Below are 23831 nucleotides of genomic sequence, written 5' to 3'. Positions count from 1 at the left end.
TTGCTGCGGACCGGGTTCTGTGGGGACTATGGAGGATACCTAGGGGAGGAACCTGGAATAGGATGGGGAGATGGCAAACAGACAACTCACACACATTAGGAGTGGATGCTGAGTGCTGAGTGCTGAGTGCGATTTAATGCAGAGGATAACAAACTTTTATAACAGAAGTCTTCATAAGAAAAGGGCAAAAGGTTTCATAATCTTGCTGCAGGGCTTCCTTCTTGGATGGTCACCAGCTGGTCGCCTGAAAGGGCAAAAGTTTACACCATGTTGCTGCAGGGCTTCATTCTTGGGTGGTCACCAGCTGGTCGCCTGATAGGACTTTTTTCCGGCTTATCTCTAAGAAATATAATGGGTTTCGACGTTTGTCACCAACTAACCATTACCTTATTTCTATAGAGACCTTAATTATCCCATAAGATTTTTCCTGGTCCTTCTTTAACAGTAAGGTTACGGAGGCCTAGATCTAGCAAGTCTCTTAGTAAATGAGAGTACCAGGAAGTTCTTTCTCCTAAGTAATTTCCGCAATTGCCATACATTCTTTCTGTTCTAGCCGCGCCTATACCTTTTTGAAAATCTCTTACAAACAATTCCTTCTGCTGAAGTGACTTTGTGAAACCCCCAATACTTTTATATTTACTTATGTTTGCCTACTAGCCTCCATAAGAGGGGTTTCAGGGTAGCACTTAACTCTGGTGAGTTAGTCATATTTTTGAGACACTCATCAGATATTGGAGTCATCAACACTCTTAAGAAAGAGCTTTGAATAAGGGAACGTTGACAATGATTAAGCACAATGAGCAGCAGAAACAGTAAAAGATTAATGAGGAGAAGAAAGACAGAAACACATCTTTCCCAGGGGTTTGCTAGCCTTTTTCCAGGAGTAGGCCTCTTACAAGCCCTATTTTTCGAGGTAGAATTCGGTGAATTCCCAAAACTTGGTGATAGGTTTCTGTAAGCCACATTCTCTGAGGTAGACTTCAGTGAAGTCCCAAAACTCAGAGATAGGTCTCTGAAGCCCATATCTTGGTCTGATAGATGGTTTCCCATTCTAAGCAGACTCCACTGGAGTCGGGGTGGCAAGGGTTAGGTGAGGTTTAGGGTTAGGGTTAGTGTTAGGATGAAAGCTGGAGTGAAGGTGAGGTTTAGGGTGAGGGTTAGGGTGAAGGTGAGGGTGAGGGTGTCACTGAGGCTCTGGGTAGGGTGAGGGTTAGCGTGACGCTGAGGGCTAGGGTGAGGGTGAGGGTTAGGGTTAGGGTTAGGGTTAGGGTCAGGGTGGGGATTAGGGTTACGGTTAGGGGTAGGATGAAGATTAGGGTGAGGGGAAGTTTTAGAGTTAGGGATAGGTTTAGAGTGAGGGTAACAGTTAAGGTAAGGGTGAGGGTTAGGGTTAGGATTAGGGTTAGAGTGATGTTTAAGGTTAAGGTTTGGGTTAGGGTTAGGGTTAATTTTAGGGTGAGGGTTAGGGTGAGGGTAAGGGTTAGGTTGAGGATGCGGATTAGGGTTAGGGTTAGGGTTAGTGTGAGGGGTAGGGTTAGGGTCAGAGTGAGGGTTAGGTTTAGTGTGAGGGTTATGGTTAGGGATAGGATTAGGATGACGGTAAGGGTTAGGATGAGGGTAGAGTGAGATTGAGGTTTAGGGTTAGCATGAGTGTTAATGTGAGGGTTAGGGTGAGTGTTAGGGTTAGGGTGATGGTGAGGTTTAGGGTTAGGCTTAGGGTCTGGGTTAGGGTTAGTGCGAGGGTTAGGGTGAGGGTGAGGGTTTGGGTGAGTGTGAGTTTTGGGTTGTGGGTGAGGGTTAGGGTAAAGGTGAGGGTTAGGTTGATGGGGATGGTTAGACTGAGGGTGAGGGTTAACCGTAGGATTAGGGTGATGGATAGTTTTCATATTAGTGTTAGGGTGAGGGGTATCCGTTAGGGTTAACGTGAGGTTTAGGATTAGTGTGATGGTTAGGGTAAGGGTTAGACTGTGGGTAAGGGTTAGGGTGAGGTTTAGGGTGAGGTTTAGGGTTAGGATTAGAGTTATGGTTAGGTTGAGGTTTAGGGTGAGGTTTAGAGTTAGGTTGTGGGTGATGGTTAGGGTTAGGGTTAGGTTGAGGGTTATGGTTAGGATGAGAGTTAGAGTTAGGTTTAAGGTGAAGGTGAGGGTGAGGGATAGGGTTTGGTTTAGGGTTAGGATTAGGTTTTGGGTGAGGGGTATAGTTAGGGTTAGGGTTAGGGTGAGAATTAAGGTGAGTTTCAGGGGGAGGAATAGGGTTCTGGTTCTGGTTAGGGTTAGGGTTAGGCTGATTGTCAGGGTGAGTGTTAGGGTTAGGGTTACGGTTAGGTTTAGGGTGAGTGTTATGATTAGGCTTAGGGTTAAGATGAGGGTTAAGGTGAGGGGTAGATTTAGGTTTAGTTTGAGAGTTACTGTTAGGATGAGGGTAAGGGTTAGGTTGAGGGTTAGGATGAGGGTGAAGGTTAGGGAGAGGGTTAGGGTTAGAGTTAGGATTAGGGTGAGGGCTAGGATGAGGGTGAGGGTTAGGGTGAGGGTGAGGTTTAGGGGTTGGGTTAGGTTTGGGGTTAGGGTCAGGGTTACGGTGAGGGTGAGGGTTAGGTTAGGGTTAGGGTTAGGGTGAGGTTTAGGTTGAGGATGAGGTTTAAGGTGAGGGTTAGGGTTAGCGTGAGGTTTAGGCTGAGGATGAGGTTTAAGGTGAGGATGAGGGTGGGTGTGAGGATGAGGGTTAGGGTTCGGGTTAGGGTTAGGTTGAGCTTGAGGGTTAGTGTTTGGATTAGTGTTAGGGTTAGGGTTAGGATGAGGGTGAGCGTGAGGTTGAGGGTGAATGTTAGTGTTAGGGTTAGGGTGAGGGTTAGGTTTATTGTGAGGGTTATAGGCTGAGGATGAGGGTAAAGGTTAGGTTCAGGGTTACGGTGAGGGGGAGGGTTAGGTTTGGGGTTAGCGTTAGGGTGAGGGTTAGGGTGAGGTTTAGGTTTAAATTAAAGGTTACGTTTAGGGTGATAGTTTGGGTTAATGTTAGGGTTATGTTTAGGGTAAGCGTTAGGGTTAGGGTGAGGGTTATCGTTAGGGTGAAGTTTAGGGTTAGGGTGAGGATTAGGGTTAGGATTAGTGTTAGGGTGTGGGCTAGGTTGAAGGTGAGGGTTAGGATTAGGCTTAGGGTTAGGGTTAGCGATAGGGTTAGGGTGAGGGTGAGGGTGATGGTTAGGGTTAGGATTAGGGTCTGGTTTAGGGTTAGGGAAGGGTTAGGGTTAGGGTTAGGGTGAGGGTGAGGGTGAGGGTGAGGGTTATGTTTAGGGTTAGAGTTAGTGATAGGGTGAGGGTTTGGGTGAGGGTTGGGTTGTGGTTGAGGGTTATTGTAAAGGTGAGGGTTAGGTTGACTGGGAGGGTTAGAGTTATGGCGAGGGTTAAGGTTAGGGCTAGTGTGATGGTTAGGGTTCATATTAGTGTTAGGCTGAGGGTCAGGTTGAGTGTTAGGGATAGGGTTACAGTAAGATTGAGTGTTAGGTTTAGGCTTAGGTTTAGGATAAGGGTTAAGGTGAGGGGTAGGGTTAGGGTAAGTGTGAGGGTTACGGTTAGGGTGAGAGTTAGAGTTAGGGTTACGGTGAGGGTGAGGGTTAGTGTTCGGGTTAGGGTGAGAGCTAGGGTGAGGATGAGGGTAAGGTTTAGGTTGAGGGTTAGGGGGAGGGGGAGGTTTAGGGTTAGGGTAAGGGTTAAGATGAAGGTAAGGATGAGGGTTAGGTTTAGGCTGAGGTTGAGCTTTAGGGTGAGGGTGAGGGTTAGTGTTAGGATTAGGGTGAGGGTTAGGTTTATTGTGAGGGTTAGGTTGAGGATAAGGGTAAGGATTAGGTTGAGTTGTAGGGTGAGGGGGAGAGTTAGGGTTCGGGTTAGGGTTAAGGTGAGGCTTAGCATGAGGGTTAGGTTTAAGGTTAGGGTTAGTTTAGGGTGAGGGTTAGGGTTAATGTTAGGGTTAGGTTTAGGGTAAGGGTTAGGGTTAGCGTGAGGATCATGGTTAGGTTTAGGGTGAGGTTTTGGTTTAGGGTGAGGGTTAGGGTTAGTTTTAGGGTTAGGGTGATGCTGAGGCTGAAGCTTAGTGTTAGGATTAGGGTTTGGGTTAGGGTGAGGTTGAGGGGGAGGCTTAGGGTTGGGATTAGGTTTTGGGTTAAGATTAGGCTGAGCATGAGGGCGAGGTTTAGGGTTAGCGTGAGAGTTAGGGTTAGGGTTAGGTTTAGGTTGAGTGTTAGGGTGAGGGCTAGGTTTAGGGTTAGGTTGAAGGTGAGGTTGAGGGTGAGGGTGAGGGTTAGGGTGAGGGTTAGAGTTAGTATTAGGTTTAGGTTGACGGTTAGGGTGAGGGGTAGGGTTAGGTTTAGTGTGAGCCTTAGCGTTATTGTGATGGATAGGGTTAGGGTTAGCATTAGGGTTACCGTGAGGGTAAGGGAAAGTGTGAGGTTTAGGATGAGGGTGAGGGTTAGGGATAGGGTTAGGTTGAGGGTGAGTGTTAGGGTGGGATGAGGGTTAGGGTTAGGTTTAGGGTTAAGTTGAGAGTGCGGATTAGGGTTAGGTTAAGGGTTAGCGTGTGGGGTAGGGTGATGATTAGGGTTAGGGTTTTGGTTAGGGTAGGGTGAGGATTAGGGTTAGGGTTAGGGTTAGGGTGAGTGTGAGGTTGGGGTTTACTGATAAGGTGAGGGGTAGAGTGAGGGTGAGTGTTAGGTTTAGGATTAGTGTTAGGGTTAGTCTTAGGCTTATGGTTAGGGTGAGGATGAGGGTTAACTATAGCGTGAGGGTTAGGGTTAGGGTTAGTGTGCGGGTTAGCTTTAGGTGATGTTTAGTGTGAGCGAGAGGTTTAGGGTTCGGTTGAGGGTGAGGGTGAGGGTTAGGGTGTGGGTAGGGTTAGGGTTAGGGTGTGTGTTAGGGTGCCAATGAGTCTGAGGGTTAGGTTTAGAATTAGTGTTATTGTTAGGTTTTGGGTGAGTGTTAGGGTTAGAGTTAGGATTAGGGTGAGGGATAGGGTGAGGGTGAGGGTTTGGGTGAGTTTGAGGGTGAGGGTTAGGGTTAGGGTGATGTTGAGGGTTCGAATTAGGCTTCGGGTTAGGGTAAGTGTTAGGGTGAGTGTGAGGGTGAGGGTTAGGGATAGGGTTAGGGTCTGGGTTAGGGTTAGGATGAGGGTTAGGTTTAGGGTTATGGTGAGGGTGAGTTGAGGGTGTGGGTTAGGGTTTGGGTCAGGGTTAGGGATAGAGTGAGGCTTTGGGTGAGGATGAGGGTTGGGTTGTGGGTGAGGGTAAGGGTAAAGGTGAGGGTTCTATTGACAGGGAGGCTTAGAGTGAGGGTGAAGGTTAAGGTTAGGTTTAGGGTGATGGTTAAGTTTCGTATTAGTGGTAGGGTGAGTGTTAGGGTGAGGGGTATATTTAGGGTTAGGGTGAAGGTTAGGATTGGTGTGAGGGTTAGGGTTAGAGTGAGTGTAAGGTTTAGTGTGAGGTTTAGGGTTACTGTTGGAGTAAGAGTTAGGTTGAGGGTTAGGGTGAGGTTTAGATTTAGGGTGGGGGTGAGGGTTAGAGTTAGGGTTAGGGTGAGGGTTAGGGTTAGGGCGAGGGTGAGGTTTAGTTTGAGGGTTAGGAGGAGGGGGAGTGTTATGTTTAGGGTTAGGGTTTGGGTGAGGGTTAGGGTTAAGGTTAGGGTTAGGTTTAGGGTGAGGGTAAGGGTTAATGTTAGGGTTAGGTTTAGGGTAAGGGTTTGGTTTAGGGTTAGGGTGACGGTCACAGTTAGTTTTAGGGTGAGGGTTATGGTTAGGGTGAGGGTTAGAGTTAGGTTTAGGTTTAGGGTGAGGCTGAGGGTTAGGCTTAGCGTTAGGATTAGTGTTTGGGTTAGGGTGAGGGTGAGGGTGAGGCTTAGGTTTCGATTAGAGTTTGGCTTCGTGTTAGGCTGAGCATGAGGGTGACGGTTAGGATTAGCGTGAGGGTTACGTAGGGTTAGATTTAGGATGAGGGTTCTGGTGAGGGTTCGGGTTAGGGTGTGGTTGAGGGTTAGGTTTTGGGTGAGTGTTAGTGTGACGTTGAGTTTGAGGGTTAGGTTTAAATTTAGTGTTAGAGTTAGTTTTTGGGTCAGTGTAAGGGTTAGAGTTAGGATTAGGGTGAGGGCTAGGTTGAGGATGAGGGTTAGGGTGAGGGTGAAGGTGAGGGTGAGGGTAAGGGTGTGGGTTAGGGTTAAGGTTAGGCTCAGGGTTACCGTTAGGGTGAGGGTTAGTGTTAGGTTTAGGGTTAGGTTGAGGTTGAGGCTGAGGCTGAGATTTAAGATGAGGGTGAGGGTGAGTGTTAAATTGAGTTTTAGGGTTAGGATTAGGGTTAGGTGAGTGTTAGGGTTAGCATTAAGTTTAGGATGAGGGTTAGGTTGAGGGGTAAGTTTAGGGTTAGTGTGAGGGGTAGGATTAGTGTGAGGGTTAGAGTTAGGGTTAGGGTTACCGTGAGGGTAAGTGTAACGGTGTGGGTTAGGATGAGGGTGAGGCTTAGGGTTAGGGTGAGGAGTAGGGTTCGGTTTAGGTTTCTGGTTATGGTTAGGGTAGGTTGAGGCTTAGGGTTAGGCTAAAGGTTAGTGTTAGGGTGCGGGTTAGGGTTAGTGTTAGGTTTAGGTTTTGGTTGAGTGTTAGAGTGAGTGTTTTGGTTAGGCTTAAGGTTATAGTGAGCGTGAAGGTTAGGGTGAGGGTTAGGGTTAGTGTTAGGGTTAGGTTTTGTGTTAGGCTGAGGGCTCGGTTAGGGTGAGTGTTAGGGTGAGGGTGAGGTTTAGGGTGCAGGTGAGGTTTAGGCTAGGGTGAGTGTTAGGGTGAGGTTTAGTGTTCGGTTGATAGTGAGGGTGAGAGTGAGCTTTAGGATTAGGTTTAGAATTAGTGTGAGTGTTAGTGTTAGGGTTAGAGTTAGGATAAGGTTTAGGGTGAGGGGTAGGGTTAGGGTTAGGTTGAGGGTGAGAGTGAGGGTGAGTGAGGTTTAGGGTTAGGGTGAGTGTTAGGGTTAGGGTGAGGGTGAGGGTTAGGGTTAGGTTTAGGATGAGGGTTAGTGTGAGGGGTAGGGTTAGTGTTAGTGTGAGGGTTAGGGTTAGTGTGAGGGTTAGGGATAGGGTTAGTGTTAGGGTTAGGGTGAGGGTAAGGGTTAGGTTGAGGATGCGGATTAGGGTTAGGGTTAGGGTTAGTGTGAGGGGTAGGGTTAGGGTCAGAGTGAGGGTTAGGTTTAGTGTGAGGGTTATGTTTAGGGATAGGGTTAGGTTGACGGTAAGGGTTATGATGAGGGTAGAGTGAGATTGAGATGCAGGGTTAGCATGAGTGTTAATGTGAGGGTTAGGGTGAGGGTTAGGGTTAGTGTTAGGGTGTGGGTCAGAGTTAGTGTTGGGCTTAGGGTCTGGGTTAGGGTTAGTGTGAGGGTTAGGGTTAGGGTTAGGGTGAGGGTGAGGGTTTGGGTGAGTGTGAGTTTTGGGTTGTGGGTGAGGGTTAGGGAAAAGGTGAGGGTTAGGTTGACGGGGATGGTTAGTGTGAGGGCGAGGGTTAAGCCTAGGTTTAGGGTGATGGTTAGTTTTAGTATTAGTGTTAGGATGAGGGGTATCGTTAGGGTTAAGTTGAAGGTTAGGATTAGTGTGATGGTTAGGGTTAGGGTTAGAGTGTGGGTAAGGATTAAGGTGAGGTTTAGGGTGAGGTTTAGGGTTAGGATTAGAGTTATGGTTAGGTTGAGGGTTAGGGTTTAGAGTTAGGTTGTGGGTGATAGTGAGGGTTAGGGTTAGGTTGAGGGTTAGGGTTAGGGTGAGAGTTAGAGTTAGGATTACGGTGAAGGTGAGGGTGAGGGATAGGGTTTGGTTTAGGGTTAGGATGAGTATTAGGGTGAGGGGTATAGTTAGGGTTAGGGTTAGGGTGAGAATTAGGGTGAGTTTGAGGGGGAGGAATAGGGTTCTGGTTCGGGTTAGGGTTAGGGTTAGGCTGATTGTCAGGGTGAGTGTTAGGGTTAGTGTTAGTGTTAGGGTGAGTGTTAGGATTAGGCTTAGTGTTAAGATGAGGTTTAAGATGAAGGGTAGATTTAGGTTTAGTTTGAGAGTTACTGTTAGGATGAGGGTAAGGATTAGGGTGAGGGTTAGGATGAGGGTGAAGGTTAGGGTGAGTGTTAGGGTTAGGGTCAGGGTTAGGGTTAGAGTTAGGATTAGGGTGAGGGGTAGGATGAGGGTGAGGGTTAGGGTGAGGTAAGTGTTAGGGTGAAGGTTAGGGTGAGGGTGAGGTTTAGGTTTAGGGTTAGGGTTAGGGTGAGCTTTAGACTTAGGGTGAGGGTTTGGGTTAGGTTTAGGTTTAGGGTGAGGTTAAGGTTAGGGTGAGAGTTAGAGTTAGGGTTAAGGTGAGGGTGTGGTTAGGTTTAGAGTTAGAGTTAGGGTGAGTGTAAGGTTTAGGTTGAGGGTTAGGATGATGTGAGTGTTAGGGTTAGGGTGATGTTTAAGGTTAGGATTAGGGTTAGGGTGAGGGTTAGGGTGAGAGTTAGGGTTAGTGTTTGGGATAGGTTTAGGTTTAGGTTTATGGTTAGGGTTAGGGTAAGGGTTAAGGTGAGGGTTATGTTTAGGGTGAGTGCTAGATTTAGGTTTAGGGTTAGGGTGAGGCTGAGGTTGAGGCTTAGGGTTAGGATTAGTGTTTGGGTTAGGGTGAGGGTGAGGGTGAGGCATAGGTTTCGATTAGAGTTTGGCTTCGGGTTAGGCTGAGCATGAGGGTGAGGGTTAGGGTTAGCGTGTGGGTCAGGGTTAGAGTTAGATTTAGGATGACGGTTCGGGTGAGGGTGAGGGTTAGGGTGTGGTTGAGGGTTAGGGTTAGGGTGAGTGTTACGGTGACATTGAGTTTGTGGGTAAGGCTTAGGTTTAGTGTTAGAGTTAGGTTTTAGTTGAGTGTTAGGGTTAGAGTTAGGATTAGGGTGAGGGCTAGGGTGAGGGTGAGGGTTAGGGTGAGGGTGAGTGTGAGGGTTAGGGTGTGGGTTATGGTTAGGTTCAGGCTCAGGGTTACCATTAGGGTGAGGGTTAGGGTTAGGTTTAGGGTTAGGTTGAGATTGAGGCTGAGACTTAGGTTTAAGGTGAGGGTGAGGGTGAGTGTGAGGGTGAGGGTTATGGTCAGGATTAGGGTTATGGTGAGTGTTAGGGTTAGCGTTAGATTTAGGATGTGGGTTAAGGTGAGGGGTAGGGTTAGAGTTAGTGTGAGGGGTTAGGGTTAGCGTTAGATTTAGGATGTGGGTTAAGGTGAGGGGTAGGGTTAGAGTTAGTGTGAGGGGTAGGGTTAGTGTTAGGGTTCAAGTTAGGATTAGGGTTACCCTGAGGGTAAGTGTAACGGTGAGGGTTAGGATGAGGGTGAGGTTTAGGGTTAAGGTGAGGGGTAGGGTTTGGGTTAGGTTTCGGGTTAATGTTAGGTTATGGTGAGGCTTAGGGTTAGGCTGAGGTTTAGTGTTAGGGTGAGGTTTAGGGTTAGTGTTATTGTTAGGGTTTGGTTGAGTGTTAGGGTGAGTGTTTGGATTAGGCTTAAGCTTAGGGTGAGATTGAGGGTTAGGTTGATGATTAGTGTTTGTGTTAGGGTTAGGTTTTGTGTTAGGCTGAGGCCTAGGGTTAGGGTGAGGTTTAGGGTGAGGGTGAGGGTGAGGGTGAGGTTTAGGATGAGGGTTAGTGTGAGGGGTAAGCTTAGTGTTAGTGTGAGGGTTAGGGTTAGTGTGAGGGTTAGGGATAGGGTTAGGGTTAGGGTTAGGTTGAGGGTTAGGGTTAGGGTTAGTGTTCGTCTGAGGGCTGGGCTCTGTGTGAGATTTAGGCTGAGGGTGAGGGTGAAGGTGAGGGTGAGGTTGTCGCAGAAGGTTAGGGTAGTGTGAGGTTTAGGGTGACGGTGAGGGCTAGGTTGAGGGTGAGGGTTAGGGTTAGGGTTAGGGTTAGGGTCAGGGTGGTGATTAGTGTTACGGTTAGGGTTAGGATGAGGGTTAGGGTGGGGGTAGTTTTAGGGTTAGTGTTAAGTTTAGAGTTAGGGTAACAGTTAAGGTGAGGGTGAGGGTTAGGGTTAGAGTTAGGGTTAGGATGACTGTAATTGTTAGGTTGAGGATTAAGATGAGGGTGAGGGTTAGGGTTAGGGTAAGGGTTAGTGTGATGTTTAAGGTTAAGGTTTGGGTTAAAGTTAGGGTTAATTTTAGGGTGAGGGTTAGGGTGATGGTAAGGGTTAGGTTGAGGATGCGGATTAGGGTTAGGGTTAGGGTTAGTGTGAGGGGTAGGTTTAGGGTCAGAGTGAGAGTTAGGTTTAGTGTGAGGGTTATGTTTAGGGATAGGGTTAGGGTGACGGTAAGGGTTAAGAGTGAGATTGAGGTTTAGGGTTAGCATGAGTGTTAATGTGAGGGTTAGGGTGAGTCTTAGGGTTAGGGTTAGGGTGAGGGTGAGGGTGAGGGTTAGGGTTAGGCTTAGGGTCTGGGTTAGGGTTAGTGTGAGGGTGAGGGTTAGGGTTAGGGTGAGGGTGAGGTTGAGGGTGAGGGTTAGGGTTTGTGTTAGTGTGAGGGAGAGGGTGAGGGTTGGATTTAGGATTAGGGTTAGGGTTAAGGTTAGGGTGAGGGTAAAGTTTACGGTGAGTGTGATGGCTAGGGTGAGGGTTAGTGTGAGGAATAGAGTTAGGGATATGGTGAGGGTTAAGGTTATTGTGAGGGTTAGGATTAGGGTTAAGGTTAGGTTTAGGCTGATGATAAGGTTTAGGGTGAGGATTAGGGTTAGGGTGAGTGTTAGGTTTAGCGTTAGGGTTAGGGTAAGGTTTAGGTTGAGGGTAAGGGTGAGGGTGAGGTTTAGGGTTAGGGTTAGGGTGAGGGTAAGGGTGAGGGTTAAGGTGAGGATGAGGGTCAGGGTTAGGGTTAGGGTGAGAGTGAGGGTTACGGTTAGGGTTAGAGTTAGGGTGAGGATTAATGTGAGGTTAAGGGTTAGGATGCGTGTGTGGGTGGGGGTAAGTGTTAGGGTTAGTGTGAGGGTAAGGGTTAGAGTGAGGTTTAGGGTAAGGGGGAGCATTAGGGTTAGGGTGAAGGTGAAGTTGAGGGTTAGGGTTAGGGTGAGGGTTAGGGTTAGTGTGAGTCTTAGGGTGAAGGTGAGTTTTAGGGTTAGGGTTAGGGTGAGTATGAGGGTGAGGGTGAGGATTAGGTTGACAGTGAGAGTGAGGGTTAGGTTGACGGTGAGGTTTAGGGTGAGGTTGAGAGTTACAGTTAGGTTTAGGTTTAGGTTGAAATTTAGGGTTAGGATTAGGGTTAGAATTAGTGTGAGGGTTAGGTTTAGGTTTAGGGTTAGGGTGAGTGTAAGGTTTAGGGAGAGTTTTAGGGTGAGGGTGAGGGTTAGAGTTAGACTTAGGGCTAGGGTGAGGGTTAATTTTATGGTGAGGGTGAGGTTGAGGGTGAAGGTTAGGGTTAGGGTGAGGGTGAGGGTTAGGTTTAGGGTGAATGTTATGGTTAGTGTTACAGTTAGGGTGATAGTGATGGTGAGGCTGAGGGTTACGCTGAGGGTGAGCGTGAAGCTGAGGGTTAGGGTCAGGGTGAGGGTGAGCATTACGGTTAGGATTAGGGCTAGGGTAAGGGTTAGGCTGAGGGTGAGGGTGAGTTAGAAGGTGAGGGTGAGGGTTAGGGTGAATGTTAGGGTTAGGTTAAGGGTTAGGGTGAGGTTTAGGATTAGTGTGAGGATTAGAATTTTGGTTAGGGTTAGGTTTAGGTTTAGGGTGAGGGTTAGTGTTAGTGTGAGGTTTAGGGTTAGGGTTGGGCTTAGGGTTAGGGTGAGGGTAACGGTTAGGTTTAGGGTTAGGGTTAGGTTTAGGATTAGTGTGAGGGTTTGGGTTAGGGTTAGTTTAGGGTTATGGTTAGTGTAAGGGTTAGGGAGAGGTTTAGGGTGAGGGTGAGGGTGAGGTTTAGAGTTAGCCTTAGGGTCAGGGTTAGGGTTAGGGTGAGGGTCAGGGTTAGTGTGAGGGTTAGGCTTAGGTTTGGGGTTAAGGTTAGCATGAGGGTAAGGGTTAGGGGGAGTGTTAGGGTTACGGTGAGGATTAGGGTTAAGGTGAGGTTAAGGGTTAGGGTTAGGGTTAGGGTGAAGTTTAGGTTTAGGATTAGTGTGAGGTTAAGGTTTAGGGTTAGGGTTAGGGTGAGGTTTAGGTTTAGGATTAGGGTGAGGGTAAGGGTTATGGTGAGGGTTAGGTTTAGGATGAGGGTTAGGGTGAGAGTTAGAGTGATTTTTAGAGTGAGGGTGTGGTTTAGGGTTAAAGTGAGTGTTCCGGTGAGGGTGAGGGTTAGGGTGTGGTTGAGGGTTAGGGTTAAGATGAGATTTAGGTTGACGGTGAGGGTTGGAGTGAGGGTGAGGGTTAGTGTTAGGGTTAGGGTGAGGGTGAGGGTTAGGTTTAGGGTTAGGGTGAGTCTTAGGGTGAAGTTTAAGGTTAGGGTTAGAGTTTGGGTCAGGATTAGTGTGAGGGTTAGGGTTAGAGTTAGTATAGGTTTAGGGTTATTAGTAGGAGTGGTTTAGGGTGAGGGTGAAGTTTAGAGTTAGCTCTAGGTTTCGGGTGATGTTTAGGGTGAGGTTTAGGGCTAGGAATAGGATTAGGAGGAGGGTGAATGTTAGGGTTAGGGTCAGGGTTAGGGTGAGTGTGAGGGTTAGGGTTGGGGTTCAGTTAGGGTTAGAGTTTGGGTGATGTGTAGGGTTAGGTTTGCATAAGGGTTAGAGCTGGGGTGAGGGTGAGGGTTAGGGTTAGGGTTAGGATTAAAGTTAGAGTTAGTATTAGGATTAGGGTTATGGTGAGGCTTAGACTGAGGGTGAGAGTGAGGGTGAGGGATTATGTTACATTGAGGGTTGGCGTTAGGTTAAGAGTGAGGGTGAGGGTTAGGTTTAGGTTTAGGTTTAGGTTTAGGATGGGTGTTAGGGTGAGGGGTAGGATTACTGTTAATGTGAGTGTTAGATTAAATTTGAGGGAGAGGTTTAAGATTAGGTTTAGGGTTAGGGTGAGGGTAAGGGTTAGTGTGAGGGTTAGGGTGAGTGTGAGGGTTAGGGTAAGGTTTAGGGTGAGGATTAGGATGAGGGTTAGGGTTAGGTTTAGGGTTAGGTTGAGGGTTAGGGTGATGGTTAGTGTTAGGATTAATGTTAGGGTGAAGGTGTGGGTGAAAGTAAGGGTAAGGGTGAGGGTTAGGGTGAGGGTTAGTGTTAGAATTAGGATTAGGATTAGGGTGAGGGTTAGGGTCAGGGTGAGCTTTAGGGTTAGGGTTAGGATGAGGGTGAGGTTTAGGATTAGGGTTAGCAGTAGGGTGAGAGCTAGGGTGAGGGTGAGGGTTAGGGTTAGTTTTAGGGATTGGGTGAGAATTATGGTTAGGTTTAGTGTTAGGGTGAGGTTTAGGCTGAGGGGTAGGGTTAGGGTTAGGTGGAGGGTTTGGTTTAGTCTGAGCGAAAGGGTAAGGGTTAAGGTTACCCTTACAGTGAGGGTAATGGTTACAGTGAGGGATAGGATGAGTGTGAGGGTTAGTGTTAGCATTTCGGTTAGGTGAGGGTTAGGGTGCGAGTGAGGGTTAGGGTTACGCTAAGGTTGAGGGTGAGTGTTAGGGTTAGCGTTAGGGTGAGAATTACTGTTAGGGTGAGGGTTAGGGTTAGGTTTAAGGTGAGGGTCAGTGTGAGGATGAGGTTTAGGGTGAGGTTGAGGCTGAGGGTGAAGTTTAGGGTTAGGGTTAGTGTTAGTGTGAGGGTGAGGGTGAGCGTTAGGGTTAGGATTAAGTTTAGGGTTAGGGTTAGGCTGAGGGTGAGGGTGAGGGTGAGGGTGAGAGTTAGTATTAGGGTTAGGGTGAGGGTAAGTGTTAGAGTGAGGGTTAGGATGAGAGTGAGGGTTAGGGTTAGCCTGAGTGTTAGGGTGACTTTTAGGGTGAGGGTTAGTCTGAGGGGTAGGATTAAGGTTATGGTGAGGTATAGGTTTAGTCTGAGGTTTAGGGTTAGGGTTAACGTTAGGGTTAGAGTGAGGGTGAGGGTGAGATTTAGGGTTAGTTTGAGGATTAAGGTTAGGTTTGAGGTTAGGTTTAGGGTTAGGGTGAGCAGTAGGGTTAGGGTTAGGTTTAGGGTTATGGTTAGTGTGAGGGTTAGGATTAGGTTTGGGGTTAGGGTTAGTGTGAGTGTAAGGGTTAGGGTGAGTGTTAGCTTTAGGGTGAGGCTTAGGTTTAAGTGGAGAGTAAGGGTTAGGTTGAGGGTTAGGGTGAGGGTTAGGGTTAGGGTGATATCTATGGTGAGGTTGAGGGTTATGGTTAGGGTTAGGTTTAGGGTTAGCGTTAGGGTGATGGTTAGGTTGAGATTTAGGTTTAGGACTAGTGTTAGGTTTAGGGTTAGGCTTAGGATGAGTGTGAGGATGAGGTTGAGGGTGAGGGTTATGGTTAGGTTTAGGGTGGGGGTTAGGGTTAGTGTGATGATTAAGGTGAGGGAGAGGTTTAGGGTTAGGGTGAGGATTACGGTGTGGGTGAGGTTTATGGTTAGGATGAGGGTTAGGTTGCAATTTAGGGTTAGGGTAAGGGTTAGGATTAGTGTGAGGGTTATGTTTAGGGTTAGAGTGAGTGTAAGAGTTAGGGAGAAGTTTAGGGTGAGGGAGTGGGTTAGAGTTAGCCTTAGGTTTAGGGTAAGGTTTAGGGTTAGCTTTAGGATTAGGGTTAGGGTGAGGGTGAGGGCTAGGGTTAGGGTTAGGGTGAGCTTTAGGGTGAGGGTTAGGGTTAGGGTGAAGATTAGGGTGACGGTGAAATTTAGGGTGAGGAATGTGTGTTAGGTTTAGGGTTAGGGTTATGCTGAGGATGATGGTGAGGGTGAGTGTTAGAGTTAGGCTTAGGTTGATGGTTAGGTTTAGTGTGTGGGTTAGGGTGAGGATTAGAGTGAGTGTGAGGGTTAGGGTTAGGGTGAGTGTTAGGGTTCAGTTTAGGGTTAGGGTGAGGGTGAGGTTGAGGTTGAGGTTGAGGTTGAGGGTGAGGGTTAGGGTTAGGTTTAGGGTTAGGGTGAGAGTGAGGGTGTGGGGTAGGGTTAGGATTAGGGTTAGGTGTAGTGTTATGCTGAGGTTGAGGGTGAGGGTGAGGGTGAGGGTGAGGGTTAAGGTTAGGGTTAGGGTGTAGGTTAGGGTTAGTGCGATGGTTAGGGTGAGGGTGAGTGTAAGGGTTAGGTTGAGAATTAGTGTGAGCTTGAGGTTTAGGAATAAGGTTAGATTGAGGGTTAGGGTGAGGGTGAGTGTAAGGGTTAGTGTGAGAGTTATTGTGAGCGTGAGTTTTAGAGATAGGGTTAGGGTTAGAGTTAGGGTGAGGGTGAGTCTGAGGGTGAGGGTGAGTGTTAGGGTTAGGGTGAGTATTAGGGATAGGATTACTGTTAGGGTTAGGGCTAGGGTGAAGGTGAGGGTTAGGGTAAGTGTTAGGGTTAAGGTTAGAGTGAGGGTTAGGTTTAGTGTGAGGGTGTGTGTTAGGGTGTGGGTTAGGGTGAGGTTGAGGGTGAGGTTGTGGTTGAGGGTGAGGGTTAGGGTGAGGGTTAAGGTTGGGTTGAGGATCAGGGTTAGGGTTAGTGTGAGGGTGAGTTTTAGGTTGACTGTGAGGGTGAGCGTGAGGATGAGGGTTAGGTTTAGGTTTAGGGTGAAGGTGAGAGTGAGGTTTAGGGTTAGGATTAGTGTTAGGGTTAGGTTTAGGCTGAGGGTGAGGGTGAGGGTGAGCGTTAGGTTAAGGGTTAGGGTGATGGTTAGGTTTAGTGTGAGGGTTGGGTGAAAGGGAGGGTTAGGGTTAGGGTTAGGGTTAGGGTGAGGGTGAGGGTTAGGGTGAGTGTGAGGGTTAGTGTGAAGGAGAGGGTTAGGGTTACGGTGAGGATTAGGGTTAGGATTAGGGATAGGGTGAGGGCTGAGATGAGGGTGAGGGTGAGGGTTAGCGTTAGGGCGAGGGTTACGTTTAGGGTGAGGTTGAGGGTAAGCGTGAGCGGTATTGTTAGGGTTAGTTTGAGTGTAAGGTTTAGTGAGAGGTTTTGGGTTAGGTTTAGGTTTATTTTTATGGTTAGGATTAGGTTTAGGGTGAGGGTGAGTTTGAGGGTGAGAGTTACGTTTAGTGTTAGAGTTAGGGTGAGTTTGAGGGTGAGGGTGAGGGTTAGGGTTAGGTTTTGGGTTAGGGTTATGATTAGGCTGAGTGTGAGGGTTAGGGTGAGGGTTTACGGCTAGTGTTAGGGTGAGGGTTAGGGTTAGGGTGAGGGTTAGGTTTAGGTTTAGGATGAGGCTTAGGTTGAGTTGTAGGGTGAGGGTTAGGGTGAGCAATAGGGTTAATTTGTGGGTTAGGGTGAGGTTTAGGTGTAGGGTTTGGTTGAGGTTGAGGTTTAGGGTTAGGTTTTGGGTTAGGGTTATTACTAGGCTGAGTGTGAGGGTGAGGGTGAGGGTTAGGGTTGGTGTTAGGGTGATGGTTAGGGTTAGGTTGAGGGTTAGGTTTAGGTTTAGGATGAGGCTTAAGTGGAGGTGTTGGGTGAGGGTTAGGGTGAGCATTATGTTTAATTTGTGGGTTAGGGTGAGGTTTAGGGTTAGGGTTAAGGTGAGGGTGAGGGATAGGGTTAGGATTAGGGTGAGGGTGAGATTTAGGGTGAGGGTTAGTGTTAGAGTGAGAATAAGGGTTAGGGTGAGGGTGAGGGTGAGGGTTAGTGTTAGCATTAGGGTTAGGGTGAGTGTAGGGTTCGGGTTAGGGTGAGGGTTCGGGTTAGGGTGAGTGTGAGGGTTAGGTTTAGGTGAGGGTAAGTGTTAGGGTGAGAATGAGCATGAGGTTGAGAGTTTTAGTTAGGAAAGTGTTAGGGTTAGGTTTAGGGTGAGGATTAGGGTGAGGGTGAGGGTTAGGTTTACGCAGAGGTTTAGGGTTAGGGGTAAGGTGAGGGTTACGGTTAGGGTTATATTAAGGGTGAGGATGAGTGTTAGGATTCGGTTTCGGGTTCGGGTGAGGGTAGGGTTAAGGTTAGGATGAGGGTGAGGGTGAGGGTTAGGGTGAGGATTAGGGTGCGGGTTAGGGAGAGGGTGAGGTTTAGGGTTAGGGTTAGGGTGAAGGTGAGAGTGAAGTTTAGGGTTAGGATTAGGGATTGGGTTAGGGTTAGGCTGAGTGTGAGGGTGAGAGTGAGGGTTAGGGTTAGGGTTAGGGTGAAGGTTAGGTTTAGTGTGAGGGTTAGGGTGAAAGTGATGTTTAGGGTTAGAGTTAGGTTTAGGGTTAGGTTGAATGTTAGGGTGAGGGTTAGGGTTAGTCTGAGGGTGATGGTTAGGGTTAAGTTAGGATTAGGGTTAGGATTAGTTTTAGGGTGAGGGTGAGCATTAGGGTTAGGGTGAGGGTGAGGTTTAGGTTTAGGGTTATGGAGATGGTTAGGATGAGTGTGAGGCTTAGGCTTAGGGTTAGGGTGAGGGTTAGGCTGAGGGTGAGGGTTAGGGTGAGGGCTACAGTTAGGGTTAGTGTGAGAGTAAGGCTTAGTGAGAGGGTTAGGGTTAGGCTTAGGTTTATGGTTTTTTTATGGTTAGGGTTAGGTTTAGGGTTAGGGTGAGTGTGAGTGTGAGAGTTATGTTTAGTGTTAGGGTTAGGGTGATGGTGAGGGTTAAAGTTATGGTTAGTGTTAGGATTAGGTTTGGGGTTAGGTTTAGGGTGAGGGTCAGGTTTAGAGTTAGGATTAGTGTGAGGGTGAGGTTTAGGGTGAGGTTGAAGGTGAGTGTGAGGGTGAGGGTTAGGGTTAGGGTTAGTGTGAGCGTAAGTGTTATGTTGAGGGTTAGGGTTAGGGTTAGAATAAGGGTTAGGGTGAGGGTTAGTGTGAGGGTGAGTATTAGGGTTAAATTAGGCTTAGGTTGCGGGTTAGGGTATGTGTGACTATACGGGTTAGTAGAGGGTAAGGGTTAGGATGAGGGTTAGGCTGCGGGTGAGGTTTAGGGATAGCATTAGGGTTAGGTTGAGGGTGAGGGTGAGGGTGAGCGTGAGGGTTAGGGTTAGGGTTAGGGTAAGGGTGAGGGTGAGCGTGAGCTTTAGTGTTAGGCTGTGGGTGAGGTTGATCATGAAGGTTAGGGTTAGGATTAGGGTTAGGATTAGTGTTAGGCTGTGGGTGAGGGTGAGGGAGAGGGTGAGGTTTAGGGTTAGTGTTAGGATGCGGGTTAGGTTGAGGGTGAGGTTTAGGGTGCGGGTGAGTGTTGGGTTAGGGTGAAGATTATGGTTAGGATTAGGGTTAGGGTGAGGGCTAAGGTGAGGGTGAGGGTTAGGTAAAGGTTTAGGGTTAGGGTTAGATTGAGGATTAGGGTTAGCGTGAGGGTGTGTGTTCAGGTGTGGTTTAGGGTTCGGGTTAGGGTGAGGGTTAGGATTAGTGTGAGGGAAAGGGTTAGTGTTATTTTTAGGGTTAGGGTTAGGTTGAGGGTGAGTGTGAGGGTTAGAGTTAAGGTTAGGTTAGGGTGAGGTTGAGGGTGAGGGTAAGGGTGAGGGTGAATGTTTTAGATAGGAAAGTGTTAGGGTTAGGGTTAGGGTGAGGATTATGGTGATGCTGAGGGTTAGGGTGAAGGTTAGGGATTGGGTGAGGGTTAGGGTGAGATTTTGGGATAGGATTAGGGTTAGGGTTAGGGTGAGGTTCAGTGTCCAGGTGAAGGTTAGGGTTAGGGTTAGGGTGAGGTTGAGGGTAAGGGTTAGGTTTAGGATTAGGGTTAGGATTAGTGTGATGGTAAGGTTTAGGTTGAGGTTGAGGGTGAGCCTGAGGTTTAGAGTGAGGGTGAGGGCTAGGGTGAGGGTGAAGGTTAGGGTGATGTTTAGGGTGAGGAACAGGGATAGGGTTAGGCTGAGGTTTAGAGTTAGTGTGAGGGATTGGATTAGGGTTAAGTTTACGGATAGGGTGAGGATAAGGGTTTGGGTGAGGGTTAGGGTGAGGGTTAGGGTAAGGTTTATCTTTAGGGTTAGGGTTAGGGTTAGGTTGAGGGTGAGGTTGAGGTTGAGGGTGAAGGTTAGGGTTAGGGTGACGGTGAGGGTTAGGGTGATGGTGAAGGTTTAGGTTTAGGGTGAGAGTTAGGGTGAAGTGTAGGGTTAGGGTAAGGCTGAGGATTAGGTTTAGAGTTAGTGTGATGGTTAGGTTTAGGGTTATGCTTAGGCTGAGGGTAAGGGTTAGGTTGCTGTTTGGGTTGAGGGTGAGGGTTAGGGGTAGTGTTAGGGTTAGGGTGAGGGTGAAGGTTGGGGTTAGGGTTCGGGTTAGGGTGAAGATTAGGGTTAGTGTGAGGATTAGGTTTAGTGTTAGGGTTAGGGTGATGGTAAGGGTTACGGTGAAGGTTAGTGAGAGAGTGAGGGTTAAGGTTATATTTAGGATTAGGTTGAGGTTGAGGGCTAGTGTTAGTGTTAGGGTAAGGGCAAGGGTGAGGGTTTGGTTAGGGTTAGGTTTATGATGAGGATGAGGGTGTGGGTGAGAGTTAGTGTTAGGGTTAGGGTTAGGTTTAGGGTGAGGGTGAGTGTGAGGGTGAGGGTTAGGGCTATGATGAGGGTTAGGGTTAGGTTAGGCTGAGGGTGAGGGTGAGGGCTATGGTGAGGGTGAGGGCTATGGTGAGGGTGAAGGTTAGGTGAATGTGAGGGTGAGGTTGAGTGTGAGGGTTTCGTTTAGGTAAGTGTTAGGGTTAGGTTTAGGGTGAGGATTAGGATGAGGGTGAGATTTAGCGTGAGAGATAGGGTTAGGGTGAGTGTTTGGGTTAGGGTTAAGGTGAGGGTTAGGGTTAGGTTGATGTTTACGGTGAGGGTGAGGGTTAGGGTGAGGTTGTGGTTTCGTGTGAGTTTGAGGGTTAGGGTGTGGTTGAGGGTAGGTTTAGGGTGATGGTTAGGGTGAGGGGTAATTTTAGGATTAGGGTGAGGTTTAAGGTTAGTGGGAGGGTTAGGCTGAGTGTTTTGGTTAATGTGAGGATAAGTGTTAGGGTGAGGGTTAGGGGGATGGTGAGGGTTAGGGTGAGGATGAGGGTTAGGCTTAGTTTTAGGGTGAGGTTTAGGGTTAATGTGAGGGTTAGGGTGAGGGTGAGGATAAGGGTTAGTTTGAGGGTTAAGATGAGTGGGAGGTTTAGTTAGAGGGTTAGTGTTAGGGTGAGGGTTAGGGTGAGGTGTAGGTTTAGGTTTAGGGTGAGGTTTGAGGTTAGTGTGAGGGTTAATCTGAGGGTTTCCGTTAATGTGAGGATAAGTGTTAGGGTGAGGATTAGGGGGATGGTGAGGGTTAGGGTTAGCGTTACGGTTAGGATGAGGGTTAGGGTTAGATTTCGGCTTACAGTGAGGTGAGGGTGAGGGTTAAGTTTAGGGTTAGTGTTAGGGTGAGGGTGAGGGAAAGCGTTAGTTTTAGGATTAGGGTTAGGGTTAGGGTTAGGCTTAGGTTGAGGGTTAGTGTTAGGGTTAGTGTGAGGGTGAGGGTTAGGGTTAGGGTGATGTTTAGGGTGAGGGTGATGGTTAGGGTGAGGGTAAGGGTTCTGGTGAGGGTGAGGGTTAGGGTGTGAATGAGGGGTAGGTTTAGAGTGAGGGTTTGGTTGACGGTGACGGTTAGGGTGAGGGTAGGGTTTAGGGTTAAAGTTATCGTAAGGTTGAAGTTTAGGGTTAGTGTTAGGTTTATTGTGAAGGTTGGTGTGAGTGTTACGGTTAGGGTTAGTGTTAGTGTGAGGATTAGGTTTAGGATTAGGGTTAGGGTATGGATGAGGGTAAGGGTTAGGGTGAGGTTTAGTGTGAGGGTGAAGGTTAGGGTTAGCTTTAGGGTTAAGGTGAGAGTTAGGGTGAGGTTTAGAGTTAGAGTTAGGTTTAAGGTAAGGGTTAGGGTAGGGTTAGAGTTAGGGTGAGGGTGTGGGAGAGTGTTAACGTGAGAGTGAGGTTTAGGTTTAGGATGATTGTTAGGTTGAGGCTGATATTTAGGTTGAGGTTGAGGGTGAGCGTGAAGGTTACTCTTAGGGTGTGGTTGAAGCTTAGCTTAGCGTGAGTGTTAGGGTGACGGTGAGAGTTACTGTGAGGTTTTAAGTGAGGGTTAGGATTAGGGTAAGATTTAGGGTTAATGTGAGGGTTAGGGTTAGGTTTAGGGTGAGGGTTAGGGTAAGGGTGAGAGTTAGGGTTAGTGTTAGGGTGAGGGTGAGGATGAGGGTTAGGGTAAGGGTTAGGTTTAGGATGAGGGTGAGGGTGAGGTCTAGGGTTAGTATTAGTGTTAGGGTTAGGGTTAAGCTGAGGGTGAGGGTGAGGGCTGGTTTGAGGGTGAGAGTTAGGGTGAGGGTGAGGGTGAGCTTGAGGGTGAGGATTTTCGTTATGTAATGGTTAGGATGAGGCTTAGGGTGAGGATTAGGTTGAGGGTGAGGGTGAGGGTTAGGTTTAGGATTAGGGTTAGGGTTAGGGTTAGGCTGAGGTCGAGGGTCAGGGCTAGGCTCAGAGTGAGGTTTAGGGTTAGGATTAGGGTTAGGGTTAGGGTTAGGCTAAGGGTGAGGGTGAGGGCTAGGGTGAGGGTGACGGTGAGGGCTAGCGTTAGGATTAGGGTTAGGGTTAGGGAGAGGCTGAGATTGAGGGTGAGGGTGAGGGATAGTGTTAGGGGAGCTTTACGATTAGGGTTAGGTATAGGGGAGGGTTAAGGTTAGGGTTAGGTTGAGGTTTAGGGTTAGGGTTGAGTTTTAGGGTTAAGATGACGGTTAGGGTGAGGGTGACGGTTAGGGTTAGGTTTAGGGTGAGTGTTAGATTTAGTGTGAGGGTTTGGTTTAGGGTTAAGTTTAGTATGAGGTTGAGGGTCAGGGTTAGGTTGAGGGTGATGTTTAGGGTGAGGGTGAGGGTTTGGGTGACGGTGAAGGTTAGGGTGAGAGTGAGGGTTAGGCTGGGGGTTAAGGTAAGGGTTAGGTTTAGGGTTAGGGTTAATGTGAGGGTTAGGGTTAGGGTGAGAACAAGGTTTAGGGTGAGGGTTAGGGTGATGGTGAGGGTCAGGGTTAGCGTTATCGTGAGGGTTAGGTTTATGGTGAGGGTTAATGTTAAGGTTAGGTTTAGGGTGAGGGTGAGGGTTTGCGTTAGGGTTAGGGTTAGAGTTAGGGAGAGGGTCAGGGCTGGGTTTAGGATTAGGGTTAGGTTTAGGGTGAGGCTGAGAATGAAGGTGAGGGTGAGGGTGAATGTTAGGTTTAGGATGAGGTTTATAGTTAGGGTTAGGGTTAGGGAGAGGATTAGAGTGAGGTGTAGGTTTAGGGTGAGGGTGAGGGTTAGGGTTAGTGTGAGGGTTATAGTTAGGTTTAGGGTTAGAGTTAGGTTGAGGGTAAGGGTTAGGTTGAGGGTTATGGGAGGGTGAGGGTTAGGGTAAAGGTTAGGGTTAGGGTGAGGATTAGGGTGATGTTTAGGTATAGGATTAGAGTGAGAGTTAGGGTTAGGGAAGTGTTAGGGTTATTGTGAGGGTTAGGGTTAAGGTTAGGATTAGGCTGAGGGTAACTGTTAGGTTGAGATTTAGGGTGAGGGTGAGGATTAGGGTTAGGGTTAGTGTGAGAGTTAGAATGAGGGTTAGGGTGAAGCTTAGGTTTAGGGTGAGGGTTAGGTTGAGGGTGAGTGTTAAAGGTTAGGGTTAGGTTTAGGGTGAGGTTAACGTTTAGCTTGAGCGTTAGGCTTAGGGTTATGGTGAGGGGTACGTTGAGAGTTAGGGTTAGGGTGAGGGTGAGGTTTTGGGTAAGAATTCGGGTTCGGGTTTGTGTTAGGGTTAGGCTGAGGTTTAGAGTGAGGGTGAGGGTTATACTTAGGGTGAGGATTACGGTTAGTGTTAGTGTTAGGGTTAGTGTGGGTGTGAGGGTTAGGGTTAGGATTAGGTTGAGGAATAGGGTTAGGTTTAGGGTGAGTGTGAGGGTTAGCTTTAGGGATCATGTTCCGGTTCGGGTGAGGGTGAGGGAGAGCGTTATATATAGGATTAGGTTTAGGGTTAGTGTTAGGCTTAGAGTGAAGGTCAGTGTGATGGTTAGGGTTAGGTGAGGGTTAGGATTAGGGTTAGGTTTACGGTTAGGGTGAGGTTTAGGGTGAGGGTGATGTTTACAGTGAAGGTTAGGGTGACAGTGAGGGTTAGGCTGAGGGTGAGGGTTAGGGTGAGGGTTAAGGTGAGGTTTAGAGTTAGTGGGAGGATTAGGAGTAGGGTTAGAGTTAGGGTGAGAGTAAGGGTTAGGGTGAGGGATAGGGGGAGAGGGAGGTTAGAGTTAGGTTTAGGATTTCGTGAGGGTGAGGATAAAGTTTAGGGTTAGGCTGAGTGTTTGGTTTAAGGTTAGTGTGAGGGTGAGCGTTAGGGTTAGGGTTAGGGTGAGGGTGAGGGTGAGGGTGAGGGTTAGGGTTATGGATAGGGTTAGGTTGAGGGGATTGTGAGAGTTTCCTTTAGGTAAGGGTTAGGGTTAGGGTTAGGGTGAGGATTAGGGTGAGGGTGAGGTTTAGTGTGAGGGTTAGGGATAGGGTGAGGGTTAGGATTATGGTTAGGTTTAGGGTGATGTTTAGGGTGAGGCTGAGAGTTAGGGTGAGTGTGAGGTTTCGGGTGAGTGTGGTGTTATGGTGTGGGTGAGGGTTTGGGTTAGGGTGAAGGTTAGTGTGACGGTGAGGTTTAGGGTGAGGGTGAGGTTTAGGGTTTGGTTTAGGTTTGGGGTGAGGGTTAAGTTTAGGGTTAGGCTTAGTATCAGGGTTAGGGGGAAGGATACGGCTAGGGTTAATATGAGGGTTAGGTTTAGTGTGAGGGTTAGGGTGAGGGTTAGGTTTAGGGTGAGGCTGAGGATAAGGGTTAGGTTGAGGGTTATGGTGAGGGTGAGGGTTAAGGTAATGTTTAGGATTAGGGTTAAATTTAGGGTTAGAGTGAGGATAAGGGTTAGGGTGATGGTTTGTGTGCGGGTGAGGGTTAAGTTTACCGTTAGGATCAGGATGAGTG

The sequence above is a fragment of the Dipodomys merriami genome, unplaced genomic scaffold (genome assembly GCF_024711535.1).
Source record: "Dipodomys merriami isolate MVZ:Mamm:240054 unplaced genomic scaffold, mDipMer1.0.p SCAF_100, whole genome shotgun sequence".
Taxonomy (NCBI): domain Eukaryota; kingdom Metazoa; phylum Chordata; class Mammalia; order Rodentia; family Heteromyidae; genus Dipodomys; species Dipodomys merriami.
This window is presented reverse-complemented; position numbering follows the sequence as displayed.